Genomic DNA, 7,010 nt, shown 5'->3' with positions numbered 1-7,010 from the left:
CAAGATGGAGCTACTGCTCACACAGCTCGAATTTCACTAGACGTTTTGAGAGAGATGTTTCCGGGACGCCTAGTCTCTTTGAGAGGTGATGTTGGGTGGCCTGCGCGGTCACCAGATCTGAGCATTTGCGACTTTTTTCTTTGGGGATATCTGAAGGAAAGGGTTTTCAAAGGCCGCCCTCACACTCTAGCAATGTTGAAACAGCGGATTATTGACGAAGTGAATGCCATTCCCCGCGATATGTGTGCAAGAGCTGCTGAAAACTTCAGAGATCGCCTTCAACAATGTATTGATGCTAACGGTCGCCATCTTCAGGACATAATTTTCAAAAACTAAGTAATATAAAATGGTATATTGAACCGCTTCAGAAAATAAAAACATGTTTCCATTATATATCCTGAGTCACTTTTTATTACTCCTAAAAAATGCTTAATCGTAGCTGCCGCACCCTGTATTTCCATCAATTATTGAAAAAGGTGAGGAAACGCAGAAAAGCTGAGAAAACTCTAATTTTAGGCGTATCTTGGGCGTTATTACTTAATGCCAACCTGACAAAATTTTTAATTTAGTTACCAGAACAACTGTGTTCGAAGAGGTACTCTCTAGATTATAGTTCTATATTAACATATGATATGGTATGGACATTTCAATTATAATTTTAAGATATTGGAATAACAAGAATATACATGCTAAAAGACGAACTTTGAACCCTTAAAAACCACCCTTAGAGTTGAAATATCGCCAAAAGATTTCTTAGTGCGCCTCTAAAGGGCCAACTGAATTCATCTACGTCGCCACTATAATTTTCAAGTTCAATGAACATGTTTCATTATGGCCTGATTGACGAGTTGAATTTTTATGATTATCAGAGTGCAGATCAATAGATGTTCAAAGCCAATATACAGAGTGTTTCCGAGCTTCCTACCAATATTCTAGGGAATTGTTCCTAGGTACAAAACATATTTTTCTATTAATTTTCAAACTGTCCGAAAGTCCTCAGTTACTCTAACACCTGCCATTTTGTTATTTTAACTTACAATTTGTTTTCTAATAGGATAGGAACTTTGCACAATGATTTGTGACTAGATAGAGCTACAAAAGAATAAATTATGACAATTTTTCGAATTCATAAAACACAATGGCGGCCGTTTAAATTTTATTTATTCTGACCGACCTACAGCTGAAGAACGTGTGCAGGAGGTTGATAGACTAGTTAGAGAATAAAAAAATTCCCAGATCTACAAGTTTATTGCAGCTAAGGTTTATTGCATTTCGACAACACAATCACAATATTGTTTGGAATAATTCATCTTTGCCAAACATCGCCTATTATTTTTTTTAAATACACCGCCTAATATTCAAATTTATTCCAAGTTTCAATCGATACCTATCGTACAGTATATGACAATGATAAATGATATGCACAAGAAAGTATACTGAACTTGAATTAAAACGTTGAATACTACATTCTATAATAAACATTCTCCAACAGCCTTATGTCAGTTCCTCATATAATATTTTATTCCAATTCAAATTATTAGAATATTATTGAATTATACGGAATACGAATTGATTTGTACAAGAAGTATTCATCCAGTTAGGTGTATACTCAATGACAAAAATATACAAGAGTATACAAAATGAATGATAATTACTCAAGAACTGTATCATATAAGATTATAATATCATATAAGATATAATAATCTTTCATGTATCATATCAGATACCTGATTGTGTTAATAGGTATGAAGAAACTCGTCAAAAATATGAAATATGATCACAAGCTCAGAAAAGCTAAAATATAATTTAATAATCTTTTTTTTAACATAAATGAAATGAGAACTCAAAAATTAGTTAAATGTCCAGGTCGAAAAGTTGGTTATTATTCAATTTTGATTATAAACTAACAACAAATTGGAGAAGTTCTTATGACTTTGTTAGTTTTTAAAGATTGATTTGAAACTTCATGGGTGTGTTAATAGTATGAAGGGAGTCGTTCATGATTTTTTGTATAATTTTCCTACGTCCCATCCTCACTCCTAAACCGAAAACATATTATGGTAGTTCTGATGGTATATGAGAGAGGATTCAAAAGTCGCGCTTCTGAGTAGACCAATAGTGTTGTTCCGCGGGCGATTTAATCCAATCCTGTTCCTTGCCGCGAAGCAAAGAGGAAGCTCAGAATAGCGCGACTTTTGAATTTTCTTGCATGTAGCATCAGAACTACAATGTTTTTTTTGGTTTGGGACGGAGAAGGGAACGTAGGGAAATTCTACAAAAAATCATGAACGTTCCCCTTCATACAATTAACACACCCATGGAGTTTCAAATCAATCTATTCAAAACTAACATAGTTATAAGAATTTCACCAATTTTATGTTAGATCATAATCAGAATTGAATAATATCCAACCTTCTGACCTGGACATTAAACTGATTTTCAAGTTTTCATTTTATTTTTCTTAAAAAATGATTATTCAATGATATTTTAGCTTTTCAGAACTTGGTACTGTATCATATTTTTGACGAGTTTCTTCATACCTTCATACCTAGTTTCACATTTTTTTGAAAAACACCTTCCCTGAAGGGGCGGCAAGTGACCTGGTTACCTACAACCCTTCCACCCCGCTGACGGCGTGATTATTGAGCCCAAAATTGAAAGTGGTATCACATGATAGCTGAAGTTTTGTTCCATCGATTTCTATTAAATTTTTCTGGAATACTCTTTCCCTGGGGGCGGCAGACCTGGTTACCTACAACCCTTCCCCACCGATCTGGTGTTATGCGCAAAAAAGCTCTCAGTTTGGTCGTGCTAGTGGGGGTATGTTACTAGGTATTAATAAAACCTCAGATTTCAGAGATAAGTTGAATTTTAAAAATATTGATAATATATGAAAGCGATTGTTATAAAATTAGATAATTCTGTTTTCCTAAATGTATTGCCTGTATATCAACTGTAATAACTGGGAAAGAGATTTTCAAGAGATGAACAATGTATTGCTGCAAAACTCAGATGAGGGATTTCTAGTGATAGGAGATAAAAACGTTCGAATCGGTAAAGAACAGAAAATGTCTAGTTATGTAGGTCGGACTGTGTATAGTGGGTTAAGTAGTGGAAGAAATTCAAAAGATACTATAGTTAACAGTAGGGGGCGTAGATACTTACTTAGATATGTGTACAGAATTGGGATTTATTATATTAAATGGAAGAATGGAGGGCGATCTAGAAGGAGAAATGACGTTTGTTGGAGCAATGGGCAATTCTGTAAATGATATTGCAGCTATTAATTTAGATTATTTAAATTATGTAGCTGATTTTAAAGTAGTTCCTCAGGCTTTTTCTGACCATTTGCCTATTGAAGTTGTATTAATGTAGGTAAGAAAACAGTTGATAAGTATCAATGTTTACCGTTACTGCCGAAATTGGCTTGGAATAAAGTTATCGGAGAAAAATATAAAGATAAGATAGCTAGTAGAGTTAATAATGTAGTATTAAGTGATGATGTCGATCAGGCAAGCCAAACTCTCACAGAATGTATTCGAGAAGTGGGTCTTGCTCTAGGAAACGGTCAAAGTTCAATTAGTTTTGAACGAAAGCAAGCTTGGTTTGATAATGAGTGTTGGAAAGCCAGAAGCAAGGTTTTATCTCTTTTAAATTTGTATCACCGTATCGATAATGATTGCACTAGAAAATTGTACTTATATGAGAGAAATAAATTTAAAAAAATATGTTACGAGAAACGTAAAAGCTATGAGAAGACTCTAATAAATTCAATTTCTGCCGCACAAAACTCTAGGGACTTTTGGCAAGCACTGAATAAATTTAAATTAAGGAATAATATTGTAAATAACGCCATAACTCCTCAAGACTGGGTAAACTATTTCCAACACATCTTGAGTCCCGAATGTTAGCTTTACCTCATTTCTATGCTGAACCTTACATAGTTGACAACAGATTAGATAGAGATTTTAGTAGGGAAGAGCTGAGTAGAGTTTTAAAATTAGTAAAAAATAATAAAGCGCCTGGTGAAGATCAGATCCCATTCGAGTATTATAAAAATGCACCTGATAACTTTCTAAACAAATTGCTGAATGCTACAATTCTATATTTACATCAGGTAGAGTCCCACATAGCTTTAAGTCGTCAATATTTTTTCCCCTTTTCAAGAAGGGTGAGTGCGATGTAGTAGCTAATTTCAGAGGCATTAGTTTTTATCAACATTTTTCAAAATATTTGCAGGGTTAATTCTTAATAGACTCAACTGCTGGGTGGAGGAAGATAAAATCTTGAACGAGTTTCAGGCTGGCTTTCGTAAGGGGTACTCGACCATTGATAATATATTCGCCCTAACATCCATCATTAGTCTGCGGCTGGCTGAAAAAAGGGGTAGGACTATATTGCTTTTTTGTGGATTACTCTGCCGCGTTCGACTCAATTGATAGGAATGCACTATTTTATAAGCTTAGTCTCTTAGGTCTCTCAAAAAGGACATTGAATATTTTGAGGGCATTGAATGAAGGCACAACTTCTAGTGTATGGTGTACTGCCAATGGGGGTCTCTCCCAACGTTTTGAAACGAAGTCAGGCTTGAGGCAAGGTTGTTTGTTGAGCCCGTTGCTTTTTTCCCTATTTATGAATGACTTACATGATGAATTAGGGGGAGGATAAATAATAGGTGGTAAGAGGATTAGGGTTTTATTGTATGCCGATGACATAGCTTTGATTTCGGACTCGCCAGTGGGACTCCAGTACATGATAAACAATTTAGAGCGTTACTGTGGAAGGTGTAATTTAAGAGCTAATTTAGATAAGTCAAAAGTAATGGTTTTCAGGAACGGGGGAAAAATGGCTAGGAGCGAGAAATGGACATATAAAATGAGCAGATAGAGTGTGTCAACAGGTATAAATATCTGGGGGTAGTTCTAACTCCAACCTTGAATTTTGAAGCTCAAGTGAGTGATAAATTAGACAAGGCAAAATTAGCATTGAATGTGGCATGGAAAGGTATTTTAAATAGTAGTAGTGTAGATTTTTCAGCCAAATGTAAGTTGTTCAAAGCTTGTGCAAGGGCGATCTTGTGTTACGGAGCACAGGTGTGGGGTTTTAGACAATATGATAGTGTAGAAAAGTTGCAGCGCCTTTTCATCAAGAAGATTTTTGCACTTCCAATAAATACACCGAATTATATGTTGTTTATTGAAACTCAACTAACACCTCTATTCGAATATTGCCTTAGACTCCATTACAATTATATTCTAAGAGTTATGAAAATGAAAGATGAAAGGCTCCCTAAATTCCTGGCTCAACAAGTTATTCAAAAGAAATGTTTCTGGTTCAAAGAGTGGAAGAAATTAAGTAATCAAATTGGTATAAATTATGAGTACGAAGTTAATTGGGATGACTCATTTAAAAGAATAATCACAGGTTTGAACAAGATGCATAGGGAAATTTTTTTGCGGGATGCTCAAGATGGGCGTTTCCACACATGGTACAAAACTCTCAATTTGGAACTGGGTGACAAAAATTATAATTATGAAATGTGGGTCATGAGGTGGATACTTAAAGCAAGGGTGAACTGATCCATTTAAACTACAAGCCATGGGTTGCTGATGGGAATTATGTTTGCTCCATGTGTAATCTGAAAGAAATTGAGGATATTTATCATTTCATAGCTCGATGTCCTTGTTTAAGAGAATGGAGAAGAAAATGGTTTGGAATTGGGGAGCTATCAAGGGATGATTTCGTTTCTTTTATGAATGGAAGAGATTGGGTAGGGTTGGCCTCCTAAAAACTGTAGAGATGCCTGGCGTTATAGGCGATTACTTACACAAGAGTTCAACTGGTAACTTAGTATAATAAATTGAAACTTATTTATTGAATCTGAGGGGTGTATACCATTTGACCGACCTAAAAACTGACCGACCTGCAAATTGACCGTCCTACAAACTGACCGTCTTGCAAACTGACCGTCCTGCAAAGTGACAGTTCTGTAAACTGACCGTCCTTATGACGTCATAAGAACAGTCGGACTGTCATCAGCGGGTGGGTATAAGTTGTTCAACTGGAGAGCTGGTCGACAGTCAAAAATGTAGACAAAAATAAACTTGAGTGGACTTGAACGATAGGATCGTTCCACGTTTCCACTCTGTATAAACTTTACACTTCACGGTTTAAAGGTTATGTTTATGTTAACACTGCTTAGTGCTTACATGCTTACAGTGCGTTATACATTTTATAATTATTTATTATTATTAGAACTCACTTCAAGTTACAAATCAAAGGTAACTGATTTAAAACTTAAAATACCTATATGAATATAATTTAAAACAATACGTTACGTAGAGCTAGCTAATAGAAAAGTTTGAATCATTTTTACATTTATTTGTATTAAGGTCTAAAATAAATTATGTAGAAGACTATTTCAATCAACAGTTTTTATTTAGATAGGCCGTATGTATTGTAGCTACAATAATAAAGTAAATTCTTTGTTAGTAGTACGGCAGCTTAAAATAATTTATTGTGAATAAAAAATGTAGGCCTATTATGGAAATTAATCACTAACCTAATCACCGGTTTTACTTTCTTAATACATTATTATTCTAGTACATTTTTATCAGTAATAATTGCATTGCTTATCTTGTTATAAACTTTACAAAATTTCAATAGGCGATGTAAGTGATGACGTAAGCCGTTGCTACGCCGCCATTTTGGTTTCTAAACAGACCGTTGCTAGGGAGAGAGAGCATGTTATTCAAATGGAACTAAAACATCACCTTACATTTACGAGTATATCAATGAAATAATAGATTTCTAAGAGTTGAGAATATTTTTTTCAAGTTCTACACATTCAAATCATCAATTTCCAGTATTTATTCAGATCGAATAAATTTTTTTGGGACAGCCAAAGCATAAAGTCTCACGAAGTAGAGCTTATAGTACCATGTCTGTAGTCTGCTATGGAAAACCTACCGAGAGAACAAGTTGAATAGGAAGAACATGTTGCGGAGAGA

This window comes from Nilaparvata lugens, chromosome 2 (genome assembly GCF_014356525.2).
Source record: "Nilaparvata lugens isolate BPH chromosome 2, ASM1435652v1, whole genome shotgun sequence".
Classification (NCBI taxonomy): Eukaryota; Metazoa; Arthropoda; class Insecta; order Hemiptera; family Delphacidae; genus Nilaparvata; species Nilaparvata lugens.
The sequence above is the reverse complement of the archived record's forward strand: the minus strand, read 5'-3'. Positions refer to the sequence as shown.